We start from the raw sequence: 25982 nt of genomic DNA, 5'->3' as shown, positions 1-25982 counted from the left end.
CTATTTATACGTGCTCATATGGAGATAGATTGGGTCGAAAGTTGAACGAAGGGTAGCAGTTCGTACGGCAGAGGGGAACAAGTGCCAAGGCAAGCGCCAAGGGAAAAAAACCTCTGCAATAGTTAGGTTAGGAAGTAAGAGCAGTAGATGTCTTTCTGACTGCGACAGTTCATGCAAGGGTAGGTTTTGTTAATGGTGGGTATTGTGCAAGAAGATACCGTGCCAGTGCCATGGTCGTCATAATAATGAAGTCCAGTGTGGCAAACACAGTGTGTTGACTTACGCCCTCTGCTGTACCGTGTCATCAGTGACTTGGCACAGCTTCATCAGGCTGGTGCTGAACGGCAGCAGCTAGCTGTCGGTCGGCGTCCCCTGCTACTGCGTGGCGCAGTTCTGCCGCAGCTGCTCATTGAGCAGTTCTGCTTGCTTGGCATATTGTGCCGCACTACCATCAGAGAGCTGCAGCCATTGTCTCACGCATGTCAGCATAATATGCATTGAGCGACATAGTAGTATTCTATTGGAAAATTTAATTGTATTCTCTGACAAATTTTTGGAGTGTTATCGCTAGTACTCTCAAACCTCTTATCATTCATAATGCTTCTTGAGCAATATCCGTAAGTACTTTAGGTCATCAACTTTCCATGTAAGACCATTCAACCTATTGCAGATTTCAGCATGACCAAAGTTCATTTCACATCAACAGTTTCTCTTTCATTAATCTCCTTGACTGCTTCCCAACTTAAGTGAAACTTATCTCTTCCATGTAACATGATGGCAACAGTACAGGTTAACTTTAACTGAACTGACCCCAAACGTTTTGAGAGGAAAGAAGTTTCTTTTTCTAATTCTATGGCTTAATTAACTTAGCTATTACATACACTCGCTGCACACGCAACTAGCAGGCTCAAAATATTTAAGTCCAATTTTCTTTTGATCATCAATATTCACATGTGAACCCTGAGTGAATTTTAATTCCAAACACTTAACCAGCACAACAGTTGAAATGTAATGATTATATTGGGTTCCTAACATACTTAACTTTATACAAAATTGTTAAGGCTTTCGTGGCCACTTGTTGACAAACTGCCTACTGGCTTCTGTTTCGGGTTCTTCGGCCAACCTTCATCTAATGATTTTTCTGACGTTTCGCCAGCACGAGTGGCTGGCATTGTCAAAGCTTCACCCTCCATTGCCGGTGGTGAACCGGAGGCGAGCTCGCGGCCGCAGGCTATATGTACCTGGCGCGCCAACGTCCGAGGGCTTCTCCGCGGTCATTTCCGGTGCGTTTCTCCTCTTGCTACCTGCGACGGTCGTTCGCTGCAGTACGGGAAGCCAGGATCCATTTACCTTAAGGCTTTCCTCTTTCTTGTTGAAACTGTTCACATGTTTTTGGATTTCTACAGCTTCTCTGAACAAGCGCGTGTGATAGTGCTTCTCTACAGACAGAACTTCCGTGTCGGCGAATTTTATTACGTGGTCGGTCTCATTCAGTGCGTGCTCTGTCACGGCCGATTTCTCCACCTGCCCCAACCTGCAATGTCGCTTATGCTCTTTGATCCTGGTGTTAATACTTAACTTTACAGATACAGTGAAATCAGAGGAAAATTGAACATTTTGTGATAATGAGAACATTTGCCGAGGAGCCCAAGATACGAAAAAAATGTTATAAAAGTAATTAATGGAATATATTCTCACCTTTTTCCTCGTGATATTCATTCCAGAGATCAGTAAGCCTCTGTGGATATTTTCCTTTAACACACACACAACGAGCAACCTCCACATAGCAGCTAGTTTTGAACTGTGCATCATGATGTAAATTACTCAATTCCCTATATGAACAAGAAAACATTTTAAGAATAGGAGGACACTCATGTATCATAATACCATGACAATTGTTTACTTACATAGCAATAACCAATTCTGAAAGGACTTCATCATACTTTTTTTGTTTCTCCCCATTCACCAAGATATGACCTTCAATGGGGATAATTTTAAGCACCCTGCCAGAGGTACAATTATACTGACAGAAAAACACTTCTCCATATAAGCCTTCACCTATCTTCTTACAATTGTCAAAAAACCTGAAGAAAAAAAAGCACCACTTGATTTCACAAAATAATGAAAAATCACTTACCAAATACATCGGGGAGGGAGACTGATTTCTAACACAGCAATTATGTAAAATGTGAACAAGAAGTAATGAGGTATCTCCTCTAGCCATGCTTTCTTTCCAACAAAAGAGAGAGAAAGGATGGTAAAAGTAAAGAAAACTACTTGGTAATTTTAATACTGTTCCTAGTTTGCAGTTACTGCAAACTAAAAAAATGCAATAATTACTGTAATCACGCAATAAATGTTGAAACTTTAAAATAAAACCAGGAAAATTAATAATGGCTATTTGTTTTCAGTAATCATATGGAAATTAATTTATTTATCTAACGTTGAATTCATGGCAACACCATTACATCTATGCATGTATAAGGAATCACAGGGTGAATATAATTTAGAAGAACATTAAAAGTTGCAACAGCCGCAACTCGTGAATGAAGTTAACAGTTCACAGAGCTTAATGTTATTTCTGAACTCGTGTGGCATACACCACCAGTTCAGAGTACAGAATAGTATACTGGACCAGCTGTAAGTAACATTTCAGCACATACTAGCAAATGCATCTTGTGTATTTTCTTGTTTGTATTTAGCCTCATAAGCAAATAGTAGAAACTGAAACCTCAGATTAAAAATCATACAGAAACATCCCTCTCTAGATCTGTAACTTCAGAAACAGAAGTAATGTAACTTACAACTTTTTTTAAACCTCTGAATTTTCCAAATTAGGATTTTCTACACTCCAATATGAAATAAAGGCTTTAAGGTAGATGTTCTTTTTGATCAGTAGTTTATCATCCCAAAAAAGCAGCAGCACAGTGAAGCTCAATTCATTAAAGTTTAAACACATGATTTAAATCTGCCACCCAAAGCAGTTTAAATAGACAACAAACTAACTTCAGTATATGTCTGAATATCCAACTTACAAACAAATAAAGTATTATTTTGGCAACTTCTACTTTTGGCACAGTCCTTATCAATTCAGACAGACTAGGAAAAAATCTTACCTTCATAGTCTCGGATGTTACTGAATTTAGCGTATGTTAAAATGAAGGACTAAATTTCTGCTCCAAGATACAGCCCTCCAAAGATGACACTGCATACACCATTATGAAGATGCAAATTTTGGAAAAAAATTTAAAATGCAGTATCTCTAGATATTGTGCTGGTTTTTTATCTGAAATATAATTTCTTTATGATTACAAAGAAATCCTCCATTTGGACTGACCTATCAAAATTCATTTACTACAGTATCCTGAACTTTTTAATAATTTATGAATTTTTTTCAAAAAATGCCAATACATAAAATTTTTATTTTCTTCTGTTGATTAGTACCATATAGTTCCACATTCCCTACAAAGGAGAGTTTTCGCTTTTAGGTTGAACAGGTTTTATAAACAACTGAAGTTTTTGCCATACATAAAACCTGTTGTATGAACACAACAGGCTCATAAAAATAAAACAAAATAAAACACTAGCTTTATTTTAACGTAATTTTAGTTTTGGAAGATGAGTAAGAGACTCATTTTTCAAGCATTTTAAATGGTTTCAAACTGTATCTGAAAGATCCAAAAACTTGCATAAATTTCATTACAATTTGATTTAACTCTTAACTGGTGTCTATAATCTCTGCAATCCACCAGTCACATCCATATACACATGCCACAAACATCCCCCTTCTCAGGTTGTGAATCTGAATATCGTCCTGCTGCTTCTGAGGTGTTGGCCAAACAAACGAAATTTCTTCTTTCTTGCTCTTTAAAGTGCGTGCAATATGAATTCACCCATCACTGAGTCCAACAATGTGTCTTCTGAATTCCTTTCACAGGAATAGTTTGTTTGGACCGTTCTTTTTTCTGCTCACAGAATTCCTCGATTTCCTCTTCGGACAATAGAATGAGGGCTGTGGATGTGTAAGATTTCACGACTCTCGTAAAATCCTCAGCATTCTGAATCACAGCTGTACCCCTTCCCGTGACCAGTAGCACTGTATACGCAGTCAGTTGGCACAAGCAACTTACTCAATTCAAACAGCTGGTAACGATTTTTAAAATGACTAGGAGCACCATCAGAAATAATGATGATCTTCTCAGCCCCTGTTTGCAGATGAATTTTGCGCATTGCTAGAAAAGCATGTACTGAGTCATGTCCTGTGCCATCGCTTATTACTGCAACACTTGTGATCTTGTTTTGAAAAAATGTCATTCTTGCAAAAATTGAAACCTTTGTGCTTCTTGTGGAGCAATTACAGAACAGTTCTCAGCAAAATCACAGTGAAGCACTTCTGCAATGTGGTGGTGTTGCAATTTCTTCAGATGTTTGTGTGGTACTGCTTTAACTGACCATTTACCAAGTTCATCAATGAAACTGTCAAAGGCAACAGTTTTCTTAATTAGTTCATTTTCCTCCCAAGCCACGTATATAATTTCTGCAGGGTTATCTGCTGTGTCTTCCGGGCCAAGTGTCTGTAAAGACAGTCCCCCCTTTCCAGGGCAGTCATCAGATTCTTGAAACAAACAAGTCTCTCACTTTACGTCACAAACTACTAACGACTTCAGACACCCAACCAAGGTGTCATATGTCACATGCTCCAATAAGTTCTTCAAAGTTACCACACAGTCAAAAATTCTCACAGTACACACAGACAGACATCTCTAAGTGATTAACTACCCACTTAGGTCATAGTGCATAAAATTTTAATCTTCCAATGTAAGTTGTATAGTTGCTCTTACAAATTGCAAAAGCTTCTTTAATACTGCAAGTCATGTCTCTCTTCACTTTCACAACTTTATGACCTTCAACTGTTTTGTTGGCAGTATGGCGATAACAGCCCCATTTATCTTCCACATAAAATGATTGCACTATTTTAACTTTAGTTGCTTCTACAGGATGACAATAATAGGGATCTGGTCTTCCAAAGACTCCTTTTACAGACCTCACATTTCCTGATTTGTCTATCACATACTCTGATACTGATGGAACATGGTTCAAAATTCTTTTCCAAAATGTCCCTGGAATAATAGTTAAAACTTCCACCTTTTCACTGTAGGATGCACAATATTCAGCAGCTGAATTGATATTTGTGAAAAATTCCTGGCAAGAGGTGCACGAGTGCTTTTTTCATTTTCTTCTGAAGATGGAATTTCTACTTTGAAGAATGTGGTCAGTTTTGCATAGTGTATTCACCCACAGCTTTAGTGACTTCTCTGCACTTTGATCCCTAGAGCGTATGACTCGACTTCACTGAACATCGTTTCTTAACAGGACTATCACCTACCTCTGTAGTTGACTGGTTCAGGGTATTTAATTCTTCCTCTACTGAAGCAAAATCTGCATCATCTGCACCAAGGGAGACTTCACCTTGTTCACATATTATCATTGTTGTTATTCTGTCAAAACATTTAGGTCACAAAAAGTAGTCACTGGAAACACAATTTTGAAAGAGAATCTTCAAATGAGAAAACTTATCACCACCTTGAACAAAATCTGCGTTTTTATTTGCCTTATATATCACTCTTTTATGGATATGCAAATAGTCAGCACACTTCACTCTCCTGTGGCCCCAGTCAGAAGACATTTCGAAGTCCTTTCTACAAAATACACTGCAACTTTGTCTACTGGCGAATTCCTCACGAAAACACAGAACTCACAGGATGGTGTCAGATTTCTTAGAAGTCTCTTCACTAAACAAATTAGCACTGAACAACTACAATACAGAAACCTGCAATGAACAACCACAACAAAGAAACTGACAAGAATCTACAACAAAGTTTAGGAAATATCTGCCACAATGAAAGTCAAAAGAAATAACTAAAGAAAGACAGTGAAAAGAAGTAACACAGCAAAGACAACAGAAATAAGCATTGTAATGAAGAAATTGGTAAAGACAACTTCAGTGATGACATACATTACCCTTGAAAGTTAAAAAATGATTTTTAAAAAATAAAACCTGCCTCACTTAGAAGTGGGTGCTCTCCTTTACAGAGAATATTGTACTACATGGAACTAATCAACAGGAAAAAATCTAACTTTTCTGGATTGGCATTTTTGGGAAAAAATAAATAAATAAATAAAAATCTGTAAACTACAATAAATTCAAAAAGCAACAGTAGAAGAACTTTGACATATGTCCAGATGATACCATTGTAATCATAAAGCTATTATCTTTCAAATAAAATAAAATAAAAAAACCAACACTAACAAAATATCTACAACTGTTACAGTGAAACAGCATATTAACATCTTCAAAATGGTGTCTGCACTTTGAAGGTCTGTATCTCTGAGCATGAATTTTTTTAGAGAAAAGAAAAAAGTACGTGTTTCTTACTTACTCTAGAATTTTAGCATGCTAAATTCAATGACATCCGAGACTATGAGGGTGTGGCGACAGTAGGTCACATCGACCACACATTAGAACATTAACTTCTCTGACACACCGCCGTGTTTAATTCAGTCTGCCTTTGTACTTCATGCAGTGTTTATGTGTATCAGTCTTTATGGTAAAATATAGGTGTATATAGAAAACTTGGGAACTGTTTATTGCGTATATTATGACCCGTATCCCTAATCCCATATTGATGACCCTGGACAAAAAGTTCTACATCTTCCGCGCCGGTCATACAGAATCAACAGGTTTCATGTACGACGCCTTGGCTACATCATCGAACATTCTTTACGAAGATTTGGAGGCCCAGCTCTTACAACCAGGCCAACAAAACCCCCCACCGTCAGTTATTTCGCAGCTAACGGACAATGATCTCCGATTTTATACGAGGATAACCCCTACTTCAGTAACTCCACAACAACCGAGTGTTACACAATTACCTCAAATAATGGACTCGGGTTTTGTTTCGCTGGATTACACACAACCACTAGTGAAAAGTGAAGTGGATGATCTAAATAGTGCGACGATCGATCGCCCGTACCAAGTTCGAAGGGACCAAAATTCGCACACGTGCTTTGATTCTGTACGCGCCACGACGCCTGTTACAGTAGTGCATGTGCAACGCCGCCATTTGTGCAAAATGCACACGCAGTCAACTATTACCGAGCTACGCCAGCCTCACCTTCCTCACAAATCAATAACAGACATTTTTATGCCTCCAGTTCGCTAGAACAAACCACCCGATCGGCGGCCCAGTTTCGCAACCAAGTGCGTACGACTGCACTCAACATAGCTTTTTCACCCAGCAACCTTGTACAACGACAGTACGACTGCCGGCAGAATTCACCAGTGTTTTGTGGTCCTACCACGAAGGATGCATGGCCAGTGTGCGCGGAAAACTCTCATTGTTAGCACTTTAAGCTGCACCCCCACCTTCCCCCCCCCCCCCCCCCCCCCCCTCCCCGCAATGACGCGCATGCGTAGTAGGCATGTGACTTTCGTGCTGCCTTTTCCTGCTCGCGCTAACAGCCACGCCTCATCGCACCCCACTCGTCCCAAAAAACAACGTCAGAACCTCACTCAGTCTCGTGTACAGTTCATAAGTCTCTTCTGTCACTGATGGAACACACAAAATAATTACCACTGCCGCGCCTCCTATTAGACAGAAGGTTAGACACCTCAAACGCACTAAATTGCGAGTGGCCCGGCAGCAAATTAACGAACTTCTGGAGGCAGGCATCCTAGAGCTATCAGACAGCAATTGGTCTTCACCAGTTCACCTCATCACCAAACATGACGGTTCTTTTCAAATGTGTGGTGATTATAGACGTTTAAGTTCTAGCACTGTCACGGACAATTACCCCGTGCCAAAAATAAACGATGTCACTCATATGTTATCGGGTACTGCAATCTTCAGTGTGATTGCAAACGTGCTATCACCAAATTCCCTTAGTGCCAGAAGACATTCCAAAAACTGGTATCATCACGCTGCTCAGTTTGTTCCATTACAACTTCAAGCCATTCGGTTTAAAGAATGCAGCACACACAAATGTGGCAATGTTTCATTGACTCAATCTTACAATGATTCAAGTTCTGCTTCGCATACCTGGATGACATACTCATTTTCAGTAAATCGACCGCAGATCATAAAGATCATTTATTCCAGGACCTCCAGACTTTGGCATCCAATGGTGTCGAGGTCAACAAAGAAAAATTCCAACTGCGTCAGTCTTCCGTGACATTTCTGGGTTACACTGTATCCACAGATGAAATACAGCCTCCCAAATCCTGCGTATAGGCTACCACGTCATTACCACCCCCAGCTATGTACAAAGAACTCCGACATTTCATAGGTACTATAAATTACTACCACCGTCATCTATCTTCTGCCGCCGCCGTGCAGGCCCCTCTGACGGACTCGGTCTCTGGCAAACAAACTTCAGGCGTTAAACCAGTCCGTTGGACTGAACCCGTGCTAGAGGCTTTCAGGGCTATTAAAACAGCTTTAGCTCACACAGTCTTAATCACCCACCCTGAACCGTCTGCCGATTTGTTCATCACTACGGACACCAGCGACATCGCGGTCGGGGCAATATTACAAAAAGAAAAGGCGACACAGTTTCACCACTTCATTTCTTCTCCAAAAAACTGTCTACAGCCCAGAAGAAATATTCTGCTTTTAATAGAAAGCTTCTGGTAGTGTACGAGGCCGTCAAACATTTCCGCACTGACATCGAGGGCTGTCCTTTCTTCATTCTTACTGATAACAAACCGCTGGCGGACGCCTTCTGCAACCCGCCAAAGGAAATGTATAGCAGTAAAAATGTAGTATCATGTTGGCCAATTGTGTGGTGTAATGGAGAGTGTCATGGCTTCACACAGAAGTTCATGGATTCAAATCTCATCAGGTACTTTATTTTAATACTTAATTTTTTATCTAAATTACATTGCTCAATACTGTTACTCAGTTGGTTTAAATATAATATTTTATTTTTATTCCTTTGTCACATCATTTTAATCATACCAACTACTTCATTTCCTCTGTTTTTGCTTCCTACATTTTTTTACTGCTTTAAATCTTTTTTCGTGCGATTTTAATTAATTTTATGCATTAGTTTCAATTCAACCTGTTATTTCTTCATCCATGTTACTGCATTCATTATTTCTATTCCTCACTTTTACATCTTCATCTAGGTAACTTTGTGCATAGTGCAATAGGAATTTAGGCTGTTTTAAATATGCGCACAGTTACCACCATAAAAAATAAAAAAATAAGGATTTTGTAATGAAAAATACATTATTTTTATCATTACACAGTTAATAGAAATAGATTATTTCTCTTTTTAACTGATCAGTTTTTCCTAATACTTAAATGTTATTACAGATAATCAAATTAACATTCACAAAAATTCTGAGTAGAAAAAGATTGACACAGTAAAACTTACTCAAAACAGAAGCACATAGGACTAAGATAATTTTCAAAATTTGGCAAGTATCTGCATTAAAACTCACTAGGCTATATAAAACTTGTCAGTTATCATACACAAAGATTTAATTTTGTAATTATGTAGTATTTATGTTCCTTCACTCTTGCACAGTAGTTATTCATTTACTGGACGTTGTACAATAAAACACTAGGCTATTATACTAATTAATAAATGATATGGTATTTCTGTACCATTACTCTACGTTTAAATTCGTTAACTGTTGTAAGTACATATATATTATGTGGTGTCACCGCCAGACACCACACTTGCTAGGTGGTAGCTTTAAATCAGCCGCGGTCCATTAGTACATGTCGGACCTGCGTGTCGCCACTGTCAGTGATAGCAAACCGAGCACCACCACACGGCAGGTCTTGAGAGACTTACTAGCACTCCTCCCAGTTGTACGGATGACTTTGCTGCGTTGGTAAAGTACCGGAACTTCAAGCGCTGATAGAAAGCACTGAAGCTGAAATTGTTATAGGTACAGAAAGCTGGCTGAAGCCAGAGATAAATTCTGCCGAAATTTTTACAAAAGTACAGACGGTGTTTAGAAAGGATAGATTGCATGCAACCGGTGGTGGAGTGTTCGTCGCTGTTAGTAGTAGTTTATCCTGCAGTGAAGTAAAAGTGGATAGTTCCTGTGAAATATTATTGGTGGAGGTTACACTCAACAACCGAGCTAGGTTAATAATTGGCTTCTTTTACTGACCTCCCGACTCTGCAGCATTAGTGGCAGAACAACTGAGAGAAAATTTGGAATGGATTTCACATAAATTTTCTCAGCGTATTATAGTCTTAGGTGGAGATTTCAATTTACCAGATATAGACTGGGACACTCAGATGTTTAGGACGGGTGGTAGGGACAGAGCATCGAGTGACATTATACTGAGTGCACTATCCGAAAATTGCCTCGAGCAATTAAACAGAGATCCGACTCGTGGAGATAACATCTTGGACCTACTGATAACAAACAGACCCGAACTTTTCGACTCCGTAAGTGCAGAACAGGGAATCAGTGATCATAAGGCCGTTGCAGCATCCCTGAATACGGAAGTTAATAGGAATATAAAAAAAGGGCGGAAGGTTTATCTGTTTAGCAAGAGTAATAGAAGGCAGATTTCAGACTACCTAACAGATCAAAGCGAAAATTTCTGTTCCTACACTGACAATGTTGAGTGTTTATGGAAAAAGTTCAAGGCAATCGTAAAATGCGTTTTAGACAGGTACGTGCCGAGTAAAACTGTGAGGGACGGGAAAAACCCACCGTGGTACAACAACAAAGTTAGGAAACTACTGCGAAAGCAAAGAGAGCTTCACTGCAAGTTTAAACGCAGCCAAAACCTCTCAGACCAACAGAAGCTAAACGATGTCAAAGTTGGCGTAAGGAGGGCTATGCGAGAAGCGTTCAGTGAATTCGAAAGTAAAATTCTATGTACCGACTTGACAGAAAATCCTAGGAAGTTCTGGTCTTACGTTAAATCAGTAAGTGGATCGAAACAGCATATCCAGACACTCCGGGATGATGAAGGCATTGAAACAGAGGATGACACGCATAAAGTTGAAATACTAAACACCTTTTTCCAAAGCTGTTTCACAGAGGAAGACTGCACTGCAGTTCCTTCTCTAAATCCTCGCACAAATGAAAAAATGGCTGACATCGAAATAAGTGTCCAAGGAATAGAAAAGCAACTGGAATCACTCAACAGAGGAAAGTCCACTGGACCTGATGGGATACCAATTCGATTCTACACAGAGTACGCGAAAGAACTTGCCCCCCTTCTAACAGCCGTATACCGCAAGTCTCTAGAGGAACGGAAGGTTCCAAATGATTGGAAAAGAGCACAGGTAGCCCCAGTCTTCAAGAAGGGTCGTCGAGCAGATGCACAAAACTATAGACCTATATCTCTGACGTCGATCTGTTGTAGAATTTTAGAACATGTTTTTTGCTCGAATATCATGTCGTTTTTGGAAACTCAGAATCTACTATGTAGGAATCAACATGGATTCCGGAAACAGCGATCGTGTGAGACCCAACTCGCTTTATTTGTTCATGAGACCCAGAAAATATTAGATACAGGCTCCCAGGTAGATGCTATTTTTCTTGACTTCCGGAAGGCATTTGATACAGTTCCACACTGTCGTCTGATAAACAAAATAAGAGCCTACGGAATATCAGACCAGCTGTGTGGCTGGATTGAAGAGTTTTTAGCAAACAGAACACAGCATGTTGTTATCAACGGAGAGACGTCTACAGACATTAAAGTAACCTCTGGTGTGCCACAGGGGAGTGTTATGGGACCAAAATTAATTGTTGGTAAGGCGGGTACCAGGTTGAGATTCATTGGGAGAGTCCTTGGAAAATGTAGTCCATCAACAAAGGAGGTGGCTTACAAAACACTCGTTCGACCTATACTTGAGTATTGCTCATCAGTGTGGGATCCGTACCAGATCGGGTTGACGGAGGAGATAGAGAAGATTCAAAGAAGAGCGGCGCGTTTCGTCACAGGGTTATTTGGTAACCGTGATAGCGTTACAGAGATGTTTAACAAACTCAAGTGGCAGACTCTGCAAGAGAGGCGCTCTGAATCGCGGTGTAGCTTGCTCGCCAGGTTTCGAGAGGGTGCGTTTCTGGATGAGGTATCGAATATATTGCTTCCCCCTACTTATACCTCCCGAGGAGATCACGAATGTAAAATTAGAGTGATTAGAGTGCGCACAGAGGCTTTCAGACAGTCGTTCTTCCCGCGAACCATACGCGACTGGAACAGGAAAGGGAGGTAATGACAGTGGCACGTAAAGTGCCCTCCGCCACACACCATTGGGTGGCTTGCGGAGTATAAATGTAGATGTAGATGTAGATGTAGACTACACTGACGAAGACTCGCTCATTTGCCGAGAACCTAGTTCGCATAGCCTTCAGCTAAGTCAATGGCTACGACCTAGCAAGGCGCCATAAACAGTATATTGCATGTATCTAAAGAGTCTAACTTGTATCGTCAAGAGCGATGTACACCGATGATGGATTAAAGTTAAGTATTCCAGCAGCTACGTACTTTTCTTTATAGCGTTCATTACGTATCCTGTTGCAGACCTCACGCCAGCCTGCGTGAGTTTAAACGCATGCATTTCGGCCTTCTCTAGCAATACAACATATTATTTCCATGTTTATTTGCTTTGCAGTTCAAATTTTTTTTTTTTTTTTTTTTTTTTTTTTTTTTTTTTTTTTTTTTTTTTTTTTTTTTTTTTTGCCACATATCAAGTGAGGAAACTTGTTACAATTTCCCATTAAGAACTGTTTTTTCTAGACAACTTCTTGTATTATATGATAGTTGAAACAGTTTGGGAGAATTTGTGTATGCTGTGAATTTTGTAACTGTGTGTGCAACAGCTCCTTCAGACATTAATTTTTCTAGGGCTATCATCTTACTCTTCTTCTTCCTTTGTTTCTTCTTGATCATCATCATCATCTGTGTTGCGGATTTCTATTAAATCTGTTATTAAAGTAAAAGTACTGTGAGCTGGCTGACAGCAATCACTTCAAACATAATTATCCACACATGAAATGTTTTACATTTCAATTAATTCAGCAACTGCTGCTGCATTTTCTTGAGGTTTGATAGTTGGAGAACTGTGTTGTTTTTGACTTCCAAATGCCACTTTGTTGAAGCACTTTTTAACAGTTTCAGGCTTTATTTCCCTTACTGGCAAACAAATCCATTTACTGCCTCCAGGACAGAAACCGACCATGCCAGAACAAACGCACTTTCAGCTTCTCCAATATTAAGAATAAGAGACTGCATCAGGGATTACCTATTATGAGATGTGCATGGTCCATGGATTGTGTGAGGCTAGTTCAACCTGGTGGGAAGCAAGGCAGTTTCATGTTCGATAATTTGACTTTCAGGTGTCAGGTTGTATTGTCTCGGAAAAGGAGTACTTTGCAATTTCCTTTCTTCATTTTGGCACAAAGAGCCCAGTCATTTTTCCAAAGACCATTAACCACCCACTTCTTTTTACTGTTTATCACGTAACTGAAAGCTTACTTACATCTACATTTTTGAAACAAAACAGTTTTGTAACTTTTCCGATCACCAGTGGCTTCTCTATTTCACCTAACATGTTTCCACACAGCAGCATAGTGAATCTTTCCTTGGCCGTTTTTTTACTAGACGACTTTTCACTTCAAATTGCTAGAGATTTCGGAAGCAGTGCACAATAAAACAGCCCTGCTTCATCGACAATGAACGTGTCTTTCAGTTCATAATTTGCAATTAGATTACAGTACAATATTGCCTTCCAGTCTTTTGCTACACTTCCTCCCACATCTCTAACTTCCCCACACACTTCATTCCGCAGTGTTGTGCCTAGCATTGAAACTGTCCAGCCAACCTGTGAATGCCTTAAACTCAGTATTTCCAAGCTCTTTAGCGACTTTCCGAGCTTCACCCTGTAATGTGGATCCAAAGGTAAGTTTCTTGCCAGTGCATGTATGAACCATTCCCACATTATCTCATTAATTCCTTCATTTCCTTGGCTTTCTTTTCCTTTGCCCATTTCCTTTCATCCATTTATCCTGCATCTTATCCTTGTTTCTGAAAATATCAAATTTGTATACTGGCACATTTGAAACGCAACATTATTTCACACACAGAAAGTGTTTTTCTCATTCACCTTTATTACCTTAACCATTTTGTTAAATGTTAGTGACACACACTTTTTGTTCAACATTGTATTATCATGTAACGTGCTACTAGAGAACTGAAACTGCCAGAAAGTAAAGCAGGTGGTGCATTTCTTTGGAATGCTGAACCTTGCCAGGTGAAACCATTGTTTAACTTAACACCACCCCACCTTTTTCACTGGGTAGATTGCAGCAGAGTGTTTGTAGGTGCACAAAAACGGACAAGTGTGTGCCCACAAGCATCCAAAATATAATATTGCAAAACGAGAAACACAGACAAACGGAGTGCTCCTTTGATGTACCAACACTGAGCATAACCTATTTGATGTTGCACAGAGCAGCATGGTTTGATGTCTAGACCTGCAGCACAGCACTGCACGAAGCTGAGGCTCTTTTCTCGGTTTTCATTCGCTCACAGCATTGTCAGGGCTGTACCGTTATTGTGTTACGAGTAGCATCCTTGTAGAGTCATGAATAACTAACCTACAGTATAATAGCGTAAGTTCTTTACCACATTATACAATACATTATTAATAAGTTTTGAAATTTGCATCCCATTTCCACATTAAGCATGTTCCGCTTTGTATAAAAATTAGCATTTGAAAGTCTACTCAATGCATTGGTACCATAATACTTGTGCAGTTTGAGCAGAGTTTGGAATTATACACATTCCACTTAGTGCAAGTTTCACTGTATAAACAAAAATACACCACACTACCAGTCTTGAGGGAGCAAAATCCAAAAAGTGGGGAAACTAAAAAACAGAAGGAAAGATTATAAATCCACTATAGAAGGGTGGGGGGGGGGGGGGTGGTTGTTTTCCACAAAAAGAGCTTCAAATGACCGACATCATCTCACTGACACAAACTCGAGTACGCGATCGGCTGAGCACGTTATCTGTTAAAATGGAAGATAGATCAGGCGACAGCTGTAAATGGGCATGTAGCGGAGTAAAATAGGGGCACTGAAGTAAAAGGTATCTCACCGTCCACAGTTGAGAGCAGTGGGGACAAAGTGGGGGAGGAACGCCACTTGAAAGATGTCGATGGCTAAAAAGACAATGCCCTATCTGGAGTCTAATTAAAATTACCTCCTCCCGATGACGAATTTGAGAGGAAGAGGTCCGAGCACAGGGAAGAGCTTTCACATCCCACAATGTATTATTGGGAAGTGTAGACCAATGTGCATGCCATAAAAGAGCACCACAACGATATAAAACACACTCTAGATCGACGAAGGGAACCATGCGAACAGCAGGCTGAGGAAGAGGGACTGCAGCCTTGGCCGCTGTACCAGCCGCCTCGTTTCCATGGATACCAACATGTCCTGGGATCCAGAGGAATTCCACAGAGACGCCCCCCAAGTGGACCAAGTGGAGGCAGTCCTGGATCCAGTGGACCAGAGGGTGGACAGGGTAAAGAGCTTGGAGACCGAGGAGAGAGCTGAGCGAATCTGAGCATATAATATACTGTACACGCTGATGGCGATGGATGTATTGGAAAGCCTGGAGAACAGCATAAAGCTCCGCAGTAAAAACTGAACACTGGTCAGGAAGCCGAAATCTATTAGGGGTGTTGCCAACAATGAAGCCACTCCCAACACCAAATGATGTTTTTGAGCAGTCAGTGTAAATAAATGTGGCATCCTTCATTTGTGCACTTAGAGCAGCAAATGCCCGATGATACACGAGAGAAGGGGTACCTTCCTTGGGAAGCTGACGAAGGTCACGGAGCAGGCAGGTCCGGGGGCAGAGCCAACGCAGTGCTGTACCCCCCCATTTGTCACGAAAGTTTTAGGAAAGTGGAAGGCATGAAAACGTAGCAGTTGACACGGAAGTGGACTCCCAGTGGCAGCAGAGATTAAGGGCAGCCTGCATACCCTAAACCCAAGGAGGCATTAAAAAAAAGTCATAGGCTGGATTAGCAGGCATGGAAGACAGGTGGCTAGCATAACGACTCAGAAGGGCAGCTCGCCGATTAGGGAGAGGAGGTTCAGCAGTCTCAGCTTAAAGGCTTTCCACATGGCTGGCGTAAAAAGCTCCAGGCACTGAACGAAATTCACGGTGGTGGACAGAGTTGAGGTGCTGCAGAACAGACGGCTGAGCAGAGGAGTAAATTATGCTTCCATAGTCCAATTTCGAGTGCACTAAGGCGCGATATAGGTGGAGAAGGACAACTCGGTCCACTCCCCAGGAGGTACCATTCAGAGCACTGAGGGTGTTGACGGATCACAGACAGCAAGCCGAAAAATAGGAAACGTGGGAGGACAAGCACAGTTTTCAGTCAAACGTAAGTCCCAAGAATTTAGCAACGTCCACAAACGGAAAATTGACAGGGCCTAGATGTAGGGAAGGCAGAAGAAACTCTGTACGACGCCAAAAATTGACACAAACGGTCTTACTGAGAGAAAAGTAGAAGCCAGTTTCGATGCTCCAAGAGTGGAGGCGATCGAGACATCCTCGAAGACGTCATTCAAGAAGGCTGGTCCATTGAGAGCTGTAGTAGATCGCAAAATCGTCCACAACGAGGGAGCCCGAGACATCAGGAAGGAGACAATCCAGAATCAGATTTATGGCAATGGCAAACAGTACAACACTCAGCACGGAGCCCTGGGGTACCCCGTTTTCTTGGGAGAAAGTACGGGAGAGAGTGGTGTTCACCCGCACTCTAAATGTGCGCTCTGCCATAAATTTGTGAAAAAAAAGGGGCAGCCGACCTCAAAAGCCCCAAGAGAACAGTGTGCGGAGGATGCCTGTCCTCCAACAGGTATCGTATGCTCTCTCTAGATCAAAAAATATTGCTACTGTTTGGAGTTTCCGGAGAAAATTGTTCATGATAGAGAGAGCAACAAGATGGTCAACTGCAGAACGATGCTTTCGGAAACCACATTGGGCAGGTGTTAAAAGACTGCAGGACTCCAGCCACCAAGCTAAACAGCAATTCACCATTAAAGTGCAGTGTGCTTCCACCTGGACAGGGAGTGTGTGTAGCAGTCGATTTAGCAGCAATTTTTGTGCCTGGAGGACACTGACTGTTTCTAACAACAAGGTGCCATTTCATAATCTGGACCAAGACCTTACAGGACCTGCAATTGCATAGACAGCTTTCTGAATAATGAAAGGGTTGACTGTGAAGAAGTCTTGACCTTCGTCCAACCGAGCAACAACAAGGAACTGTGGCACTGATGGAAGAATTGTCCGTGGCTGAGACTCATCTAACTTTCGCTTGTGAGAAAAATTGTAGACTTAGAGGAAACCATTGTGGAAGTATCCCCCAGGATTACCAGCATCTCCGATGGCATGCTCTTTCCTTGTGGGAGCGCTCGCTCAGGGCACTCCCACCTTAGGTGATTGTTCACACCTCAGGTCACGCCTCCCGAGAAACGGACATTCGGAAGGTTCCAGCTTGGGTAATCCACCCTCCCTGGGCCTGGCCATTACCAGGGGTACGTACGTGTCCTACCTGTCTACCCGGGGCGGGGAATTACATGTTACCCCGTCACTGGTTACGTGTGGGTCAGCCTTCAGACACGCACAGGAAGGAAAGAAGGAGAAAGGGAGGAACACAGAAAAGGAAGGAAGAGAGGTCTCAAACGCCGCAGCGGATAAGAGGGTAAACAGAAGAGGCAAGGAAAAGAGGAGGACAAAGGAAGGACAGAGACTTTCCAGCATAGAAAGCAAAGAAGAGAGAGAGATTATGTCTTACAGTTACAACTGTTCGTCGCCGGATGTAGGGACGAAACATACTCCCATAGGGGGAGAAGGGGAAGGGAAGGGGCAGAGGTGAGGGGGGGGGGGGCGATGACTGGGGAGGGGGGGGAGGATGTGGAAAAGAAAGGTATGCAGGCCGGAAAGGGAAGAGCCGCACTAGTTCAGGGTCCCGTGCTCACGACGCACGTATCCACAAAAGAATTGTGGACCCCCTGAAAGGATTCAATTATGTTCAAGTCCAGGCACTGTGCTGCACAGGGAAGACGCAGCAGTTCAGTCGCAAGTTCCTCATACCACAACTGTACTGTCCTGACTGTGTGAATGGGTGCATTATTGTAATGAAATATGTCAACACTGTTGGGGAACAACTGCACCTGATCACCCAAAATGTTCACATAATTGTTGGCTGTAACACGGCCTTTGAGAGTAATGATGAGACCAGCAGAACGCCATGATATGGCTATCCTCACCACCACACTTCCATCTGCATGCTTAACCGTTGGAATCAAGCAATCAGGATTGTAGGCTGCTTCTGGCGTTTTCCGGATGTAAACCCAACCCGATGTTGGAAATAATGAAAACGTTGACTTATTGGACCATATTACGTGTTTCCACTGCTCAGCTGTCCACGATTTACGCTCCTGACACTATGTTTTAAGCTTCTTTGCATTGGGTGTCATCAGTAATGATTTCATTATAACAGCTCATCCATGAATATTCGCTTTATGGAGTTCTCGGCGGACAGTGTTGATATATACAGGGTCTTGAAGATGGCTATTGAGCTCCACAGCCACTTTAGCTGCCGTAGTTTTGTGTTGTTTAGACACATCTCGTGTTAGAGTATGACGATCTCTGTCATTTAGTTTTGATTTGTGCCCACTATTACGTGTACACAATGATGTCTTTCAATGTTTTGTGTAGGCTGTCATGAGTGTTGAAACGACTGCTCTTTAAACATTCAATGAGTTTGTTGTATTGGTTACTGATGCTAAAGCTCATCGAGCCACCTCAATCTGCTCTTTTTGGAACTCTGTTAGGTCTTTCATTGCATGTTGAACCTTGGCCTCTGAATGCAATTAAGAAGTGTGGACTACTCGTAAACAACCTGCACTGATGCCCAGTCTGTACTGAACACGCACAGTTCAAATTGACATGTGCCTTACCAGCATTGTTGACCATCAAACACTATCATTAAATTACTACCACTGTTCACATTGTTTTGCGTATCCCCTGTACTGCTGTACATCAACAATGGACTAACTTGGCAGGTATATGGAGAGGTCCAAATAATGCAAAACATATTTTTTTTTTGTTTCTGCCCATCTGCCCCTTTAAGATGTAAAACATACCTCAAATGGTAATTTGGTATGTTAGGTTAAAGGGAACATCTTCAAAACTATTATATATAAACAATGTGTTTCATTCAAAAGTTGAAATGTAATGAATGTTCTTGGAAACTGTAGAATCAACTTTTGTAATAGTTCAAAATCAAACAATGAAAAATCCAGGATGGAATAATGGCAATATTACGAAAATTATAGATTGCTATTTACCCATGTTGGATATGTTGGGTTGCAGACAGGCACAACAAAAAGACTGCTGAACACTTAAGCTTTCAGCCTAAAAGCCTCCTTTTGAATTAGACAAAACACACACACACACACACACACACACACACACACACAAAACTCTTACATATGACCAATGTCTCTGGCCACCAACTTTAGACCATCCAAGAACCGTTCGGTAAAATGCGAAGTATATACGCAAACACAAAATGAACAAATTCCCCCATAAAGCATATAGTTATTTTGGTACTGGACTTTGTCATGTTTTACCAGCAAACTTGGTGCTGGTTGTCAACTACAGATACATTTCAACTGAATTTTAAAAAATTGCTCTGTATTTTAGTTGTAACTGTGGATATACACCGAAAGGATCTATGTGACACTTTGGCAGTAATGCCAGATGTTGGCAACTTGTTGCCATTTTATTTTGATGCACAGTTCTCTGGGCATTTTGCTAAGAAAGTTAAAGTCACAACAATATCTATTTTAAAATTGCAGGTTAAGCTGTTGTGTTTATTCCAATTTCTAGTGTTTGTTCTGAGTCATTTGGTAACTGTGGTACAAGTTATGATGCTCACTCTGGATGGACAACGTACCTACTTATTTTATTAATAAATGACCATTGTGTTATGTATTTGTGGAAAATATGTGGATTCTCATCACTAACAGATCCGAAAAATAAAAGAGAATACAGCAATGCAAGTTCAAATGAGCTGAGAATTATGGGACTTAACTTCTGAGGTCATCCGTCCCCGAGAACTTAGAACTACTTAAACCTAACTAACCTAATGACATCACAAACATCCATGCCTGAGGCAAGATTCGAACCTGCGACTGTAGTGGTCACACGGTTCCAGACTGTAGCACCTAAAACCGCTCGGCCACCCTGGCCGGCGAAATTTAAGTGTCCAGTAAAGTGTTACAGCACAAAATTAAAGTGGAATGCTATGAACCAAAGAATTCATGGTTGAACTACATATATTAATAAATGCAATGAACAGCCATTTTCTTACAAGTGGTCAATAGTTTTGTCTTCCATACTTTTCTTTACATAAATCCATTAGAAAATTACCATTGCATAGTGTGCAATTGAATGACATTCACTCCTCACCATTTGTTCTGTGTGTGCCAGTTTTCACATAAACTTTTGGCTACCTTACGAATACTGACTTGAATGATCTGTATATTTAAAGTAGGATCAATGACTCATTTTATGCTTGGCAGATAAATAGCTGTGTGGTGTAATGAATCCTGTCTACTCAGAACTTTCATACTTCAATAGAAATGTTCAATTTCATTTAAATTTCCACCCAACTTGAGTTAATTTGATTACCTAATTAACACCATAATAAAAAGAGGTTTTTCCCAAATTTGTCATTTGAAAAACACAGGGATGTCTTACACTTGCAGATTAAACAATTGCAGCTGAGGTCGACATTTTTTTGTTTTTAGTAGGGTTCATCTTACATAAAGCTATGGCTACTGAAGACACTGGTAGATTTATTTTGAAGGATTCGATAGGGCAGGGCTCAGCAAACGATACTCGCATTCCAACAGGCTCAATTTTTCCAATATTCTGAAGTGCTTGATATAGTATCAACTTCACTCACTCAATCACGTGACAGACTCGTGCAGCTCTAGCAGGATACGTGAGAAACTATGAACTAGCCACTGCAACAGTCTCTTGTTCTCATAAAAATTTCACAGTTCTGTGAAACACAGGAGGAAATAGCATTAAATTCTATTACCTTACAAACTTTTGTTGCATTTGAACAGGTCTGCAATAAATGTTTTCATACATCTAGGGATACTGTATATGAATATTAATGTCACTTTTTAATAAAGATAACATTCAAAAATGAAATTATTGTCCTTCAAAAAACTTAAGTTGCTTTAGAAACCAGACCAATATTTTATTTGGTTATAGGACACTGTAATGATTTACTTAGTAGACTGAAAATAAGAAATTTGGTCACTGTTCACGTATTAGAACACTAGGTAATAACATTACTAGCTTTTCATCAGCTTTAAAATGTGGTGAAATTCAGTTGTAACGTGAAGGAAAGCTCGGCAATACAGAAGGATTGGAAAGGGGACAGTGACACCAGCCTGGCTGAGAGGGGAGCAATGAGTACACAACAAATTTTGTCATGTTGCCAACCATGGGAATCTGTCCACATACTTTGGCTTTTTATGAACATCTACAATATTTTAACTGCAGTATGCCTGAATCCATTTATAACTGGAACTGAGGTGACTTTAAAATTGGACAAACACTCAACAACAACAACAACAACTTCTGCAGGAGATGGTACAAATCAATGGAGCCAGTGCCGTATTTACATGTTGCTTGTTGCAATGTTGTTGATGCTCCCTGTGACGTGACAACAGTATAGAAGAGAAATCTGATAGGTATTCTGGAAAAAACAGCTGCGTTCTTAGGTCCCACCATAACGACAACCTCAAAAATAGCAACACATTCAAAAGAAAAGCCTAATATTCGGAACAACAATGATATAAATTTCCCAGTTGTGCTATTTCGATGATGATGATTAAAAAAGGCGGTACCAAGGCCATGGTTAATGTGCAAAAAAGGTAGAAAAGGGCCAAAAATCCACGTAAACCCTTTCTTTTTGTTTGTTTTATTTCTCCTAGTTTGGGCAACATGTAGACATCAATAAATGGTAAAAGTTCAGAATAGGAGCAATGTTAACTTTGTGACATTTATGTCAATAAAACAGTTTGTAATTTACACTAGTCAGAGTATGGTAAAAATAAATTTTTCACAAGGAGCCTTTAGAGAGAGAGAGAGAGAGAGAGAGAGAGAGAGAGAGAGAGACAGAGAATCATATTCAGGGTAGTCTTATACTCACGTAAATATCGTGCGTAACTTGTATATATCGATCCATTCAGCAACATCGATCTTTAACTATGAATATCAGTAATCACAACTGCTGACTTAAATGAATCAAAACCACTTTACAGTGAAACTACGGAAAATCCCGGGAGAAGGACTCTGCCAGCTTTCAGATACATCCACCTACAATCCTTGCCAAAGTGAGCACATTCCAGAAATCCTGCAGGATCTCGAGTTTCCTCAAATCCTTAGGTCCATCCCAGAACCTCTCACTGGAGTCCATCTCTCTGCTCACCACTACCACTCCCTGCACTCCTACCTTCTACATGGTTCCTGAGGTCCTTAAACACAACAATCTAGGATGCCCCACTGTGGCCTGTTACTGTGCCCCCACAAATAATCTCTGCTCTCTGGGACCAACAACTTCAGCCTATTACCCAGAACCTACCCTCCTACACAAAATATACTGACCATTTTCTCCACTGACTCTCCACAGATCCTGTCCCTTTACTACATGGTGCCCTGGTAGTCACTTTTGATGCCACCTCCGTGTACACTAAGTTTCCTAATTCCCATGGCCTTAACACTACTGAACACTACCTTTCCCAATACCTGAAGGATACCAAAGCAGCAACCTCCTCCCTAGTCGCTATGACCAAATACATTCTCCCACTCACAATTATTTCTCCTTTGAAGGCATTACCTACAAACAAATCCAGGGTATAGCTGAGGGCATCCTAATGGCACCATCCCACACCAACCTATTCATGGGCCATCTAGAGAAATCCTTCCTAAACACCCAGAATCCTAAGCCCCTCACCTGGTTCAGATTCCCTGATGACATCTTTGCAATCTGGATCAAGGTTGAGGACACCTCATCCTCATTCCTCCAGAACCTAAACAGCTTCTCAACCATATGCTTCACCTGGTCCTACTCAACCCAACAAACCACCTTCCTAGATGTTTACAGGGGTCTACATGGACAAGGAAAAATAATTCCCAGATTTTTCCCGGATTTCCCGGTTGAAAATACACTTTCTCCCGGGTGAAAATACATTTTTTTCCATGTTAAGTGACAGTATCCTTTTTCTCTGCACTTATCAATCCGTTTATGGTTTTATACACCGGCGTAGAATTTCCCGGCACTTTAGAAAATGAAACTCAGGGGAAAAAACACGTTTTGGAAAGATTTTGATGTGCAGCAACATATACAGCACATATTTCCGTGTTACGAAGGTATAAATTCGAATTCCACCAAACACCGCATGTTACTTTCCGAAGCATTAAAAACGAGATTGCGGCGCGCTTTTGTAAGCCAGTCACAGCTCATGTCACATGATCTCGCCAGCTGATGACAGCATTTGAAACGTGATGTAGTCAGCCAATAGCAAGATCACTCTTAAGTAGCGCGAACACACAAATAAGAAAAATTAATGGCTTAAATTAATGTATAATTGTTGCTACAAGAAAAGATTAGCTATCAAATATAATATTGGTCTCTAAGATTAATAAGCTGCAAGAGAAGCTAAGCTTCCACATATATTCTTCATCTTTTTGCACGCCATACATCACATAAATGTGCCAGTAACATTTTTTAATAACAACGTAAATGTCTGATCTTCTGGGCTCGAAATTCGTCATATGGTCATCCCCAAAGAGTTGATTTTTAAATGAGTCAAACGCTCTGTGATTTAAGAAATTTGTCGTACACACTCTCACACAGTTTATCTTGCATAAAAAGAAATTTACTTTGAAAGTGACGCTTTTCAATGCAATATTCGCAATATTTTTCCGTGACCTATCACAAAGGTACGTTTCAGCTGTTTCCACAGAGCGCAGATAACAGGCGCGTCACTGCACTTGCGCAGCTACGATGACGCAGGAAGGCCGCATGTTCGTACGTGTGAAACATTAGAAGATCTCGCATTAAAACGAATCTAATGTAAAAAAACTGTCACGTGACGCTCATTGGAGGCAATTTGTTGTTAAGAAGCACTGCACAGTCGTCCTAAAGCATATACTGTACTCCAACCTTGAAGGAAATGACTTATTGATACATAACCAACACGGATTCAGAAAATATTCTTTTGCAATGGAACTAGCTCTTCATTCCCACGAAGTAATGAGTGCTGTCGACAAGGGATCTCAGATTGATTCCGGATTCCTATTTTTCAAGAAGACTTCCTCACAAGTGATTATTAATCACATTACGTGCTTATGGAGTATCATCTCAGTTGTGTGACTGGATTTGTGATTTCCTCTCAGGCAGGTCACAGTTTGTAGTGATAGACGGTAAATTATTGAGTAGAACAGAAGTGATATCTGGCATTTCACAAGGTAGTGTCATAGGCCCCTGCTGTTCCAGATTTACATAAATGATCTAGGTGATAATCTGAGTAGCCTCCTTAGATTGTTTGCAGATGATGACATAATTTACCGTCAAATAAAATCGTCAGACGATCGATTCCAATCACAAAATGATCTAGAGAGAATTTCTGCATGGTGCGAAAAGTGGCAACTGGTACTAAACAAAGAAAAGTGCTAGGTCATTCACATGGATACTGAAAGAAATCCGATAAATCACACAAATCTAAGGGCTGTTAATTCGACTGAATACCTGGGAATTACAATTATGAGCAACTTAAATTAGAAAGATCACATGATAATATTGTGGGGAAGGTGAAGCCAAAACTGTGCTTTGTTGGCAGAACACTTAGAAGATGCGACAAATGCAATAGAGAGACAGCCTACATTACACTTGTCCGTCCTCTGCTGGAACACTGCTGCTTGGTGTGGGATTCTTACCAGGTAGGACTGACGGAGGACATCCAAAAAATGCAAAGAAGGGCAGCTCGTTTTGTGTTACCATGCAATAGGGATGATAGTGTCACTGGTATGATACGCGAGTTGGGGTGGCAGTCACTGAAAGGCGGTTTTCTTTGTAGCGAGATCTATTTATGAAATTTCAATCACCAACTTTCTCTTCCGAATGCAAAAATATTTTATTGACACCCACCTACATAGGGAGAAATGATCATCATGATAAAATAAGAGAAATCAGAGCTGGAACGGAAGGATTTAGGTGTTCCTTTTTCCTACACACTATTTGAGAGTGGAATTGTAGAGAAGTAGTACAAAATGTTAATTTAGAACTAGAGCCAGATATTTTGGAAAGTGAAATCCAGTGGGCCCTTGAAAATATGGCTGATAACAAAACTAGTGGACATGACGAAATACCAGCAGAATTGTTTAAAGCCACTGGAAAGGATGCAGTGAAAGTGCTGCACTCAATATGTCAAAAAATATGGATCACACAGCAGTGGCCAGAAGACTGGAAAAGATCAGTATTCATCCCCATTCCAAAGAAGAGAAGTCCTAAAGAATGCTCAGATTACCGAACAATTGCACTTATTTCACATGCTAGCAAAGTTATGTTGAAAATCTTACAAAATAGACTTCGCCAATATCTAGATTGAGAGCTACCAGAAGAACAAGCTGAATTTAGGAAAGGAAGAGGAACTAGAGATCAAATTGCTAACATTTGGTGGATTATGGAAAAAGCGAGAGAATTCCAGAAAGATGTGTACCTCTGCTTTATTGACTATGCCAAAGCCTTTGACTGCGTCGATCACAACAAATTATGGAACATACTGAAAAACATGGGTGTACCAGATCACCTCATTCATC

General features: G+C 40.7%; 1 long non-coding RNA gene across 1 annotated transcript in view; it reads right to left on the bottom strand.

Moving 5' to 3' along the window:
- The window catches only part of LOC126161315 (uncharacterized), a 64916-nt gene extending 43784 nt beyond the window's left edge, over positions 1–21132 (bottom strand). Inside the window, exons 1-3 of the long non-coding RNA XR_007534893.1 lie at positions 21049–21132; positions 1908–2084; positions 1699–1832 (exon numbers count right to left, since the gene is read on the bottom strand). This is a non-coding gene — a long non-coding RNA (uncharacterized LOC126161315). The remainder of the gene's footprint in view (positions 1–1698; positions 1833–1907; positions 2085–21048) is intronic.
- Positions 21133–25982: the final 4850 nt, after the last annotated feature.

The sequence above is a fragment of the Schistocerca cancellata genome, chromosome 2 (assembly GCF_023864275.1).
Source record: "Schistocerca cancellata isolate TAMUIC-IGC-003103 chromosome 2, iqSchCanc2.1, whole genome shotgun sequence".
Classification (NCBI taxonomy): domain Eukaryota; kingdom Metazoa; phylum Arthropoda; class Insecta; order Orthoptera; family Acrididae; genus Schistocerca; species Schistocerca cancellata.
Note: the sequence above shows the minus strand (reverse complement) of the source record. Positions and strands in the feature narration are given on the sequence as shown.